This window comes from Topomyia yanbarensis, chromosome 3 (genome assembly GCF_030247195.1).
Source record: "Topomyia yanbarensis strain Yona2022 chromosome 3, ASM3024719v1, whole genome shotgun sequence".
Lineage (NCBI taxonomy): Eukaryota > Metazoa > Arthropoda > Insecta > Diptera > Culicidae > Topomyia > Topomyia yanbarensis.
In genome coordinates this window covers 190,373,356-190,387,111 of record NC_080672.1, presented here as the reverse complement: position 1 = coordinate 190,387,111, position 13,756 = coordinate 190,373,356, and the positions used below count along the sequence as shown (strand labels likewise).

Genomic DNA, 13,756 nt, shown 5'->3' with positions numbered 1-13,756 from the left:
AGTTTTCCGTTCTAAGTTTATAACTGATTCGCTCTAGAATACCTATCCGTCTTTCAATTTCATTGCTTTCGTTTCTCTTAGTCTCAAATTTGCCGAAAATAGCCAACAAAATCGATACAGTAGAACCTTGCGGCAATTAAAACATAGTAACATATAAACTAGTTGGTAAAAAAGTAGATAAAAATTCGATTTCTGCTAGCTGAGCTGTGTCATTAATTGCTATCAGCCATCCGTGTGTGCGGAACGAAAAAATCAATAAGTAGTTCAATCACAATAGGATCGGTGCGACACCGATAGCTTGGTGTCGATTGAATGCATACGTCACGGCTTGATGCTAGCAGAAAGGGAGAAGAATGATCGCATGGTCGTTCTAGGCGAGGATTTGTGAAGAATTTTTTGCCGGCGTCGGCGGTAAAACATGATGATGAGTTATGTTCTACCATAGACCATGCGGTAGACTTGGGTGCAACGCCCAACTCCTACTCTGCATAAGGCAAAGAATTCTTCACATTTCCTTTCGATCATGCCCATATGAGCCTGCCTAGTTCTAGTTTTCCGTTCTAAGTTTATAACTGATTCGCTCTAGAATACCTATCCGTCTTTCAATTTCATTGCTTTCGTTTCTCTTAGTCTCAAATTTGCCGAAAATAGCCAACAAAATCGATACAGTAGAACCTTGCGGCAATTAAAACATAGTAACAAAAAAGATTTGTAGGTTCAATAAAAATATGGATTAAATTCAATAAAGAAAATTATTGGTCGGGAGACAATAAAATTATTTATTGAATTCTATAAAATTTATTTATTGCTTCAATAAAAAAAAGTTATTGTTCCATTTTTTAATAAATATTTTATTGAAATTAAAACAAAATTACTGAAATTAAAAACAGTTTTTATTGAAAGCAAAAATTTATTGTTGTTGCAATAAAAAAATATTGTCGTTTGTTGTTTGAAGTAATAAACAATAAATGATAGTATTCAATAACACATTTTTGCCTTTCTCATATAAAGAAAGGCTATGCAATCACTGTAAAAATCGACTTTTTAACCGAGGCCCGGAGGCCCGAGTGTTATACACCATTCGATTCAGTTCGTCGAGATCGGCAAATGTCTGTGGGTGTGTGTATGTATGTGTGTATGTCATTTAAACTCACAATTTTCTCAGAGATGGCTGAACCTATTTTCGCAAACTTAGTTTCATCTGAAAGGTATAACGCTCCCATAAGCTGCTATTGAATTTTTAGTTGATCCGACTTCCGGTTCCGGAGTTACGGGTTGAAGAGTGCGGTCACACAGCAAATTCCCATATAAACTGGTACCACCATGATGTTCAAATGATGTAAAACATATTAAAATTGATGTAACATTACTCTAGTTTGCGGGTCTGGATCACTAATGATCAATCAAAGCAGCTTTGACCACATTGGCCACCTATGACAGTTCATGACGCCCCCGGGGAACCCGCCAAGTTCCTAAGCTAATATCACACCCATTCCCCAACGAATTCTCTACCGATTTTTACAAACTTGATTTCAAATGAAAGATACAGTAATACCATTGACTGCTGCTGAATTTCATTCTGTTCTGACTCTTGCTTCCGGAGCTACAGGGGTGTTAGTAAGGATACACTGGAATTTCTCATATAAATCGGTACAATCGTAATACCTAATAGGCTAAAAACTATTGAAATGGTCACCAAATTACTTCTAATCGCAGATCTAGATCACTGATTGCCAATCAAACATTCTTTCAATATATTGTCCACTATCGACGATTCCGGAAGTCCGGAATTCCGGGCATATTCCACAATTAAAGTCACATCGCACAGTGGTTCCATTCCTTAAGGGAGGCGGTCATAAATCTATTCAATGCAAATTTTGATACAAAACTGCATTTCTATAGTAAATTTGGGTCGCTGAATTCAAATTTCGCAATAAAAAATCGATTATATCCACCTAACACTGTGATACGGCCTTTCTTATTGCATTAAGCTTCACATTAATTTTATTTTTGTTCCAGATTTTTTTTTAGATTCGAATAGTACAAGCTGTGCTGCGCTGGTAAAAAAATGAACAGTTATTCATTGGAAGTTCTCTAAATTGTATCTTTTGCACCTGAACGCAAATATTATGATATCGTTTTCTGTGAGCATGATATCTCGTGAACCAACTCACAGACCAATCTGCAAATGTTGTTCGTAATTATTATAGCAAGTTAACGAAAGAATTTTAAATAAATCGTGTATTTTTTCATTTAAAATTATGGTTTTCGTGAATAAAAAATGTGTTTTCCTGCAGTAAAAATTATCCCATAATAAAAAAAACCTTCGTTAGAGTACCAGCTATTTTAAAACGGAGAAACAGAAATAGTTTATGATTTCAAGTTTATTCGTAATTATTAATCACATTGGGCTTTTCTAACGCACTCGAGAACGTAGTTGTAATACGAAGTGGAGTGAGACATTTGCCTCGTACATTGAATATTCGATAGCGACATGTGTTACAAAGATTGTAACTGAAGTTATAATCATTCGATTGATAAGAAATTTTGGGAAAATAGTAATTAAGCTATATAGTTTCGATATTAGTAGTAACTATTAACGTAATATAATTTGAAAATGTGATATAAAGTTTTTTGTCTTGCATTATCCCGTTAAACATATACAACATCTTAGATTCTCTAGGCAGTCTGGGCGCAGAGATGCGCAGCTGAATCCTAGTTTAAGTGGAACTGGACAGCCTAACGACCATTTTGAAAAGAAGTTCGGGAAGGATATCGAGGGACAAAGTTAGTTAAAGTCATATTGGAAATTTTTTAGTTAATTTTTCTATTACATATACAAATAAACCCATTTTTCTGCTCTCCTTATACTCCAAAAACTGAATTTTATCATTCAATACACAGCTAATAGTAGTGTTGTCTGAAAAAAATATGAATATTAAAAATTACAGATCGACAAAAACATTTTTCTGGCGAGCAATCGATTATCGATATTATTTACATTATCCGTAAATAACGAACCACCCTATGCATTCTTCTGTATACTAAGAAAACCAGTTTATTTTTGACAAAATTCATCATGAAACTATAAAATATACATTCAGAACGATGTAATCGCAAGATAAAAAGACGCCTCCCCTCCCCGCTTTGCCCTTACACCTCCCTCCTTCATCACTCCCCTCCTCTTGGGCCACCCTTACGCCCGCATTTCCTTCATCCACCCCGTATACCGAAATAAGATGAAGGATTTCTGATGCATACTCCACTCCCACTCTACTCCCATTCCCTACAAGTTCAAACCCATTCCACCAACCTTTCCAAATTATAATAACATGAAGATAACATTGAACTCATGCTTATTAAGCTAATTAAATATTATTCTTTTGCCTTTCTTATATAGAAAGGTTATGCAATTGCTCCAAAAACCGACTTTCTAACCGAGTCCCGGAGGGCCGATTCTCATATAACATTCGACTCAGTTCGCCGAGATCGCAAAATATCTGTGTGTATGTATATGTGTATGTATGTATGTATGTATGTATGTGCGTGCGGATTTGTTAACAATGTGCGGATTTGTTAACAAAATGTACACATCGGTTTCTCGGAGATGGCTGAACCGATTTTTACAAACTAAGATTCAAATGAAAGGTAAAATATTCCCATAGGTTGCTATTGAATTTCATTTTCAACCGACATCTTGTTCCGGATTACGAGTTAAAGAGTATGGTTACAAAACAAAATATGTTGATTTGTCCACATCGATTTCTCAGAATTTTCTGAATCGATTTTGACAAACTTTAGTTTAAATGAAAGGTCTATCAGCTGCTGTTGAATTTTGTGTGGACACGCAGCAAATCCCGATTCTAACGAATTCTGCGATGAATGTAAAAAGGTGAAATTTTTTGCAAAATGTAAACACAACTGTTGAATTTGTAGATCTAGGTCACCAACAGTCTCAAAGTCTCTTTGGCCACACTGGCCACCATCGACGGATCCTGAAGTATCCAAATTCAGAATAACGGTTATATTGGTTTCTCGAATGGCCACCATCGACGGATCCTGAAGTATCCAAATTCAGAATAACGGTTATATTGGTTTCTCGAAAATGGCTAGACCGATTTGATCAACTTAGTCTCAAATGAAAGGTGTTGCGTCCCCGGAAACTGATATTAAATTCCATCTCCATCCGACTTCCGGCTCCGGAGTTACGGGTTGTGGAGTGCGATCACATAGAAAACTCCGATTCAACCCGATACCGCTATGAATGAAAAAAGGGGCTCTTATATATACTTACCAAGTGTAATAAGAATGAAAGACATTTCCATAATGTTATATTGTACGAACCAGCTATTAAATCATAGTTTGGAGAAATGAGAAAGGCACAATTGCACCTCTAGGTGGATTAAAACAGGTTTTTTGATTTAAATATGCTTAATTTTTCTGCGTGTATGCATGTCAGAATACTATCCTTGCTAATAATATATACTGGCAACTCGTTTAACTGGTGGCAGCTGACAGGTGAGTGCCACACACAAAAACAGAGATCGGATACCATACATATTGCAATAACTGAGTGGTCTCTCTGTCTCTTTCACGCAAACTGTTTAGCGACTGTAGAGAAATGGCGAATGGGTGATAACGCAATCAAAGCTGTTGTCATTTACTGGGCTCACATTAACCATAGCATGTAACTCTTGAGTCGCTCATTTGACAGACGCAGAAACCAGATGAATTGCTGTTGACGATGACTTTTACTATATTGTCAATGTCTTTTGACATGATTGACAAATCGCAGCTCTGGCCATGAATTTGGGCTAGGTACGCCACTGTGCAGCTCAGTAAACATTTTCATCACGATGAGCAATTCGCATCACAAGCTGTCAAATGGAGAAAATTTGTCATCCAAATGTGACAGACTCAAACCAGGGTTGATTGCGGGTTAGACCTTCGACTGAAGAGGATAGGCGAAGAAAAATCCACGTGTTCTTTTAATCAAAATATCCATAAAAGTTTTGTGTCATTAAAGACTACAGTTACGATCTACTTTTATTGTTATACCGTTCCTTTTACACTCGAATCGAGAAGGAATAAAGGGACTAGCAGGAAACCTCGTGTAGCCAACCTAACCTAAAAAAACCTTCGTTAGAGTACCAGCTATTTTAAAACGGAGAAACAGAAATAGTTTATGATTTCAAGTTTATTCGTAATTATTAATCACATTGGGCTTTTCTAACGCACTCGAGAACGTAGTTGTAATACGAAGTGGAGTGAGACGTTTGCCTCGTACATTGAATATTCGATAGCGACATGTGTTACAAAGAGACGTGTCAAATAAATTATTGTAACTGAAGTTATAATCATTCGATTGATAAGAAATTTTGGGAAAATAGTAATTAAGCTATATAGTTTCGATATTAGTAGTAACTATTAACGTAATATAATTTGAAAATGTGATATAAAGTTTTTTGTCTTGCATTATCCCGTTAAACATATACAACATCTTAGATTCTCTAGGCAGTCTGGGCGCAGAGATGCGCAGCTGAATCCTAGTTTAAGTGGAACTGGACAGCCTAACGACCATTTTGAAAAGAAGTTCGGGAAGGATATCGAGGGACAAAGTTAGTTAAAGTCATATTGGAAATTTTTTAGTTAATTTTTCTATTACATATACAAATAAACCCATTTTTCTGCTCTCCTTATACTCCAAAAACTGAATTTTATCATTCAATACACAGCTAATAGTAGTGTTGTCTGAAAAAAATATGAATATTAAAAATTACAGATCGACAAAAACATTTTTCTGGCGAGCAATCGATTATCGATATTATTTACATTATCCGTAAATAACGAACCACCCTATGCATTCTTCTGTATACTAAGAAAACCAGTTTATTTTTGACAAAATTCATCATGAAACTATAAAATATACATTCAGAACGATGTAATCGCAAGATAAAAAGACGCCTCCCCTCCCCGCTTTGCCCTTACACCTCCCTCCTTCATCACTCCCCTCCTCTTGGGCCACCCTTACGCCCGCATTTCCTTCATCCACCCCGTATACCGAAATAAGATGAAGGATTTCTGATGCATACTCCACTCCCACTCTACTCCCATTCTCTACAAGTTCAAACCCATTCCACCAACCTTTCCAAATTATAATAACATGAAGATAACATTGAACTCATGCTTATTAAGCTAATTAAATATTATTCTTTTGCCTTTCTTATATAGAAAGGTTATGCAATTGCTCCAAAAACCGACTTTCTAACCGAGTCCCGGAGGGCCGATTCTCATATAACATTCGACTCAGTTCGCCGAGATCGCAAAATATCTGTGTGTATGTATATGTGTATGTATGTATGTATGTATGTATGTGCGTGCGGATTTGTTAACAATGTGCGGATTTGTTAACAAAATGTACACATCGGTTTCTCGGAGATGGCTGAACCGATTTTTACAAACTAAGATTCAAATGAAAGGTAAAATATTCCCATAGGTTGCTATTGAATTTCATTTTCAACCGACATCTTGTTCCGGATTACGAGTTAAAGAGTATGGTTACAAAACAAAATATGTTGATTTGTCCACATCGATTTCTCAGAATTTTCTGAATCGATTTTGACAAACTTTAGTTTAAATGAAAGGTCTATCAGCTGCTGTTGAATTTTGTGTGGACACGCAGCAAATCCCGATTCTAACGAATTCTGCGATGAATGTAAAAAGGTGAAATTTTTTGCAAAATGTAAACACAACTGTTGAATTTGTAGATCTAGGTCACCAACAGTCTCAAAGTCTCTTTGGCCACACTGGCCACCATCGACGGATCCTGAAGTATCCAAATTCAGAATAACGGTTATATTGGTTTCTCGAAAATGGCTAGACCGATTTGATCAACTTAGTCTCAAATGAAAGGTGTTGCGTCCCCGGAAACTGATATTAAATTCCATCTCCATCCGACTTCCGGCTCCGGAGTTACGGGTTGTGGAGTGCGATCACATAGAAAACTCCGATTCAACCCGATACCGCTATGAATGAAAAAAGGGGCTCTTATATATACTTACCAAGTGTAATAAGAATGAAAGACATTTCCATAATGTTATATTGTACGAACCAGCTATTAAATCATAGTTTGGAGAAATGAGAAAGGCACAATTGCACCTCTAGGTGGATTAAAACAGGTTTTTTGATTTAAATATGCTTAATTTTTCTGCGTGTATGCATGTCAGAATACTATCCTTGCTAATAATATATACTGGCAACTCGTTTAACTGGTGGCAGCTGACAGGTGAGTGCCACACACAAAAACAGAGATCGGATACCATACATATTGCAATAACTGAGTGGTCTCTCTGTCTCTTTCACGCAAACTGTTTAGCGACTGTAGAGAAATGGCGAATGGGTGATAACGCAATCAAAGCTGTTGTCATTTACTGGGCTCACATTAACCATAGCATGTAACTCTTGAGTCGCTCATTTGACAGACGCAGAAACCAGATGAATTGCTGTTGACGATGACTTTTACTATATTGTCAATGTCTTTTGACATGATTGACAAATCGCAGCTCTGGCCATGAATTTGGGCTAGGTACGCCACTGTGCAGCTCAGTAAACATTTTCATCACGATGAGCAATTCGCATCACAAGCTGTCAAATGGAGAAAATTTGTCATCCAAATGTGACAGACTCAAACCAGGGTTGATTGCGGGTTAGACCTTCGACTGAAGAGGATAGGCGAAGAAAAATCCACGTGTTCTTTTAATCAAAACATCCATAAAAGTTTTGTGTCATTAAAGACTACAGTTACGATCTACTTTTATTGTTATACCGTTCCTTTTACACTCGAATCGAGAAGGAATAAAGGGACTAGCAGGAAACCTCGTGTAGCCAACCTAACCTCCAAAATGGGGGACCCCCCGAACAAGCCAGGAGGAAACAACGCATCAGGAGCGGAAACAAAGCAAAGGACATACCAAACCTACGAATACGAACATCAGGATATGGGCCCATATCGTGTTATTGTACAGCTACGGGACAACAAGGACGACCATGCTCGGATCAACAAACTTTCTCTCGGAAGACTCCTATCGAAGGAACCAATTTTCAAACAAAATATCACGAACATGCGAGCACTCGGAAGAAACAAAATTCTCGTGTTTCTGAGAACGTATCAAGCGGGAAACCAATTACAAAGTAACATTCAGTTACAAACCAATAATTACAGAGCATACACGAGACCGATGACGCAGGTTGTCCGAATGAGAAGAAATGCCTATACTGTAAAACGGATCCGGAACATCACACGACTGATACATCCTGCCCGGAATGGACAAGACAGCGGAACATCAAAACGATTATGGCAAAAACAACTCTAACATTTATGGAAGCAAGAGAGCAGAATCCGATATTGACACAGAACCGCTACGACATGCTTGAGCACGCATCCGAATTTCCAACTATGCCAGAGAGTTATGCAGCCATGACCGCCGGGGCATACACATCAAAGAAGGAGCATCAGTACAAATCACAACCACCCAAGCGCACGCGTCAGGAGACAAACATTGCGGATCACATCCAGGTATTTGCAGATAAGAAAAAGAAGACGGAAAATCGAGAAAACAGCGGAGTGGCGCTATTCAACAAGTTCCGGGTCACTGTTTACGAACGGTGGGCGCATCGAGTTGAAGAACAACGAGCAGAGCATCTACGGGAAGAATTAGGAAGAAACTCCAACACACCAGGTGATACAAAGCTAACTGGAACGACGAAAAAAGGAACAGGCCATATTAATATACCACGAAGCTAAGTCGACTGGTCTCAGAAAACACTCACACCTTTACCTCAAACGCAGATTAGGTCGCTGTCGACAGACGGAGAAATGGATTTATAAATAACGTGAGTATGGTGCTAAATCAAAATCTTACAGAATAACATACAGAGCCTAGAAAAACACAAGGAAGAATTGTCGAGATTACTGATTGCAGATGGATATGACATAGGACTAATCTCAGAAACTTGGAGTAAAGCAGAATTTGAACAATCCAAATATAAAATACCAGGTTATTTTACCTTTCTGGAATCGAGAACCGACGGATACGGTGGAGCAGGAATTATTATAACCAAAGAAATCAAAACGCGAGCAGTAGAAATTCCCAACTTTCCCCAGATTCAAGGCGTAGCCAGACATATTGTGTCATCGAACATTTTAGTAGTGTATCTATATATTGCCCCGAGCATCCCACCAGCCGATTTTATAAACAACATGGAAAAAATACTACTGAAAACTAGAGGTTATACAAAAGTAGTCATCGGCGGAGACTTTAACGCCCATCATATTGCCTGGGATCCAATGCATTCCGACAACAAGGGATCAGTCTTATTCGATCTGATCAACGAGGAAAATCTCATACTGATGAACAACCGCCAAGCTACGTTTATACCCGTGGAGCTGAATAAAACCCCATCTGCAATAGATCTAGTTCTCCTTTCACCACACCTGTTCCCAAATACAAGCATGCGCATACTTGAATTTGGAGTAGGTAGCCGGCATTTAGCTATAGACGTTAAAATCGAATTTGCGAAACAAAATCCAACAAAATATTACATCAACAAATCCCGTGTAGCTGACAGTATAAGCAAAATTGATAGCGGTAGTGTAGTCACGGTCACAGATCTACAAAAGGCTACTAAAACTATACTTCAAAATGCAAGACAGAAAGAGAAGTACACTCCCAAATTCTGGTGGTCAGAAGAGGTAGAAAACGCTTGGCAAGAGAAACGAACAGCAAGAGCACGATTCAATCAAATCGGAGGCATGGATAAACTAATAGAATTTAAGAGAACAGAAGCAATCTTCAACAAAAAGAAAAAAGACTATGCTCGAAAGCGCTTCAAAGACTTTGTGGAGGGGTTCGACCCGCGCGCTCCATCTAAGGCCATTTGGAATGGCCTCAGACGACTGACTGGCAAGAACGCTACCAAGAATGTGTTAGTACACGATGATCTACGTATGGCGAATGAATTCATGAGCAAGCATTTCCCCCAAAGACGAAACTACGAGGAAATTATTCCATACCTACCAACCTACGACGTACTGACGGTGGACTTATGGAACTACCTTCTAGCTCAAAAAAAGCAATCTGCGCCAGGACCTGACGGCATAACGTACCAAATGCTGAAACTACTACAACCGGATGTTAGAGATGCCATAATTCGTGATTTGAACTTGATCTGGAGAACCAACCATCTACCCACTGGCTTAAAAACAATAAAAGTCGTAGCTATCCCAAAGCCAGGACAAAATCCGGAGAACATTGATGGTGTCCGACCGATATCCATGATTAACTGCACGCTCAAGTTGCTTAACGCGGCAATCCTAAGTAAGCTACACGAAGAACTCAACGCGAACGAAACCCTACCTGCCCTATCCTTCGGATTTCGAAAACGAATGTCGACGGTTACTTGTTTGGAATATGTAACTAACAAGATTTCACAGGTAAAACGACAAGGCAGAATTGCTGCAGCAGTTTTTATCGATCTTTCAAATGCCTTCAACGCAGTGAAAGTTGACACACTGGAGCAAATCATGGGAAACGCGGGGCTGCCTCCCGAACTTATAAGATGGTGCGTTACTTTTCTCAACGACAGGACCGTCCAGCTTCAAGTTGGAAAACAGCAGGTGACAAGACATGTAACTCAGGGCCTACCCCAAGGTGACGTTCTCTCACCGACACTATTCAATATCTACCAATAGAGACTGTCAATGTTCATCGATATTTGGGAATACAGTTTGATAGAGCATTGAAATTTGGTGCCCACATTAGAGACTTAACTCGACGATTAGCCGATCGCCTCAATATGCTGAAAGTGATTAGTGGTACAAAATATGGCAGTCACCCACAGATTCTAGTATTAGCCTACAATGCGTTCTTCAGGAGTTTTGTGGACTATGGATCTAGCGATTTTGGTTCCGCGAGCAAAAGCAATCTCAAAAGAATAGATGTAATCAATAATAAATGTCTCCGAAGAGTTACAGGCTGCACGACACCAAGAATCACGCTCCAAGCGATTGCTGCTCAACGCCCACTAAGCTTCAGACGATTGCAGATTGTGGGCAAACAAGCCGTTAGACATTATTATTATAACACACCAGTCCGCCAGCAAATCGATAAGTATTCCCGAAATGATCAAAAACGATACACAATCCTAGAAACAACTGCTCAGCAACACAGCTCCATCCTTAGACGCATGTCAACAGTTACAACCTCAGAATACCTATGGAAAGATGTGGTGATAGAAACGGAATTAGCCGTCGGACATTGGAAAAAAAGAGAAACCAGCATAAGAGTATTAAAGCAATTAACCCTCTCTCTAATCAACGGTAAATATAGAGGACGTCCAATCATATATACGGATGCGTCCTGCGACCAAGTCTCTATTTGTGGAATTGGTATATACCATGAAGACAGAAACATCAGGATGAGCCTGAAGCTGGAGTTCTATGTATGCATTATGTACGCCGAGATTGAAGCCATATACGTGGCACTTCAATATCTGTGCCGTAACAATATTTCAAACGCAGTGATTATGACTGATTCCAAATCTGGATGCGAATACATAAAAAGCTTCATCGGAAAAAGGGAGAAGGATGAAGTAGTAAATAAAATTCTGCAATTAGCAAGCGAATTAAATACCTCCATACAATTGATACCTGGGCATGTCACAGTGGCAGGCAACGACGTGGCTGATCAGCTGGCGAGGGCTGCAATGAACCAAACAAACATCTGCAACAACAAAATTCTGTTCCACGATGCAATGAACTATTTCAAATCGCTCAGCGAAGAAGCAGCTCAACAATGCACAGTGGTCCAGGAAGCGAAATTAGCGGGAAACAATTGTTAACGCATTCATCTTTAGGTTTAGAGATTTGGTGTCTTAGAAACATTTATTGTGCGTGACAAACTGCATCTTTTGGCTGAAACGGTTTTAGGGTGGCCCTTAAAATGTCAATGTTGTAGACATTATTTCAAATTATAGTTCAGAGAGAATGATACTTTCTTCTGCAATATTCTAGAGCAATCAATTCTGAGCAACTTTGTTGAACATACTAAATTTGTATCTCAAACCGTTTTCATTTTATAGTGAGTTCCATATCATAACTTAGGGTGTCTCTCAAAAAAGCAGTTTTCTCTGTACAGTTTTTTAATATGATTTTTCTCACAAAAGTACCCTTCAATGTACTTTTAGAGCATGATTAGAGGCAACTTTTGCCGAAGAAAGAAAATTTTTATCTTGTCTGGTTCAAAAGTTATACTTAATTTTCATTTAAAAATACGCTCTTTTCAAATGTCGATATCTCAAAAGAGGGCAAACGAAAATTGATAATTTTGATTGCATTTGAAAGGCTGTACTTTTGCCTACAATATATTGAAAAATTGGAGAAGGCTTTTTTGTCTTTCTCAAATAAATCAAATTTAAGTAAAAGCATTTTTGCGTATAATCCTACAGCGCTCATATTAAAAAATATTTGCTTTACGCTGATTCTGTGAATTCTTATATAGACTTTTCAAGGATCACATACATTTGCAGGCTTTTCCTAATGCAGATAGGGTAAAGACCACCAATCACCAATGACTTGACCTATAATTTGCTTTGAATTATTGCCAAGATTTCCCAAAATCTACACATATTTACAATCGATTTCGTTCATTTGCAGGAACGGTTTCAGCAGGTAGCAGTATCAGTAATACTAGTAGTAGTGGTAATGGGATTAAATAGAAAAGAACGAAAGTGTCTTTAATTATTTTACATACTGTACACTTAGGCTTCTTTATGTAGGGGATGCGCATAAAAACCGCCTAAAAAGACTTCAGTGTATGTTTGCATTTTCGTTAGCTCCATTATGTTTGTTGGTGGTATGGTAGGGTGGAAGTAAGAGGAAAGCGATTCTAGTTTCTATTGCACTCGTATACAAGTTATTTAATATACTGGTTTTCAGGAATAAAGCAAATATAGACCCTAACGCATTGATCATAATTTATATGCATTTCAACGATTGTACATAGGTCGAGCAATTAATGATAGAGTGCGCCACCCTAACGAGTGAGCCCAAAATAGGGTCATCACCCTATTTGCAATATGAAAAGCCTGCAGTGTATGTGATCCTTGAAAAGTCTTGACAAGAATTCACAGAATCCGCGTAAAACAAATATTTTTTTAATATGATCGCTGTAAGATTATACGCAAAAATGCTTTTACTTAAATTTGATTTATTTGAGAAAGACAAAAAAGCGTTCTCCAATTTTTCAATATATTGTAGGCAAATATACAGCCTTTCAAATGCAATCAAAATTATCAATTTTTGTTTGCCCCCTTTTGAGATATCGACATTTGAAAAGAGCGTATTTTTAAATGAAAATTAAGTATAACTTTTGAACCAGACAAGATAAAATTTTTCTTTCTTCAGCAAAAGTTGCCTCTAATCATGCTCTAAAAGTACACTGAAGGGTACTTTTGTGAGATAAATCATATTAAAAAACTGTACGGAGAAAACTGCTTTTTTGAGAGACACCCTAAGTTATGATATGGAACTCACTATAAAATGAAAACGGTTTGAGATACAAATTTAATATCTTCAACAAAGTTGCTCAAAATTGAATGTTCTAGAATATTGCAGAAGAAAGTATCATTCTCTCTGAACTATAATTTGAAATAATGTCTACAACTTTGACATTTTAAGGGCCACCCTAAAACCGTTTCA

The 13,756-nt window shown here is 37.9% G+C and overlaps 1 long non-coding RNA gene across 1 annotated transcript in view; it reads left to right on the top strand.

Annotated features, from left to right (window-relative positions):
- LOC131688548 (uncharacterized) overlaps positions 1–13,756 on the top strand; it is a 101,384-nt gene that overhangs the window by 15,241 nt on the left and 72,387 nt on the right. The gene's annotated exons all lie outside the window — the stretch shown is intronic.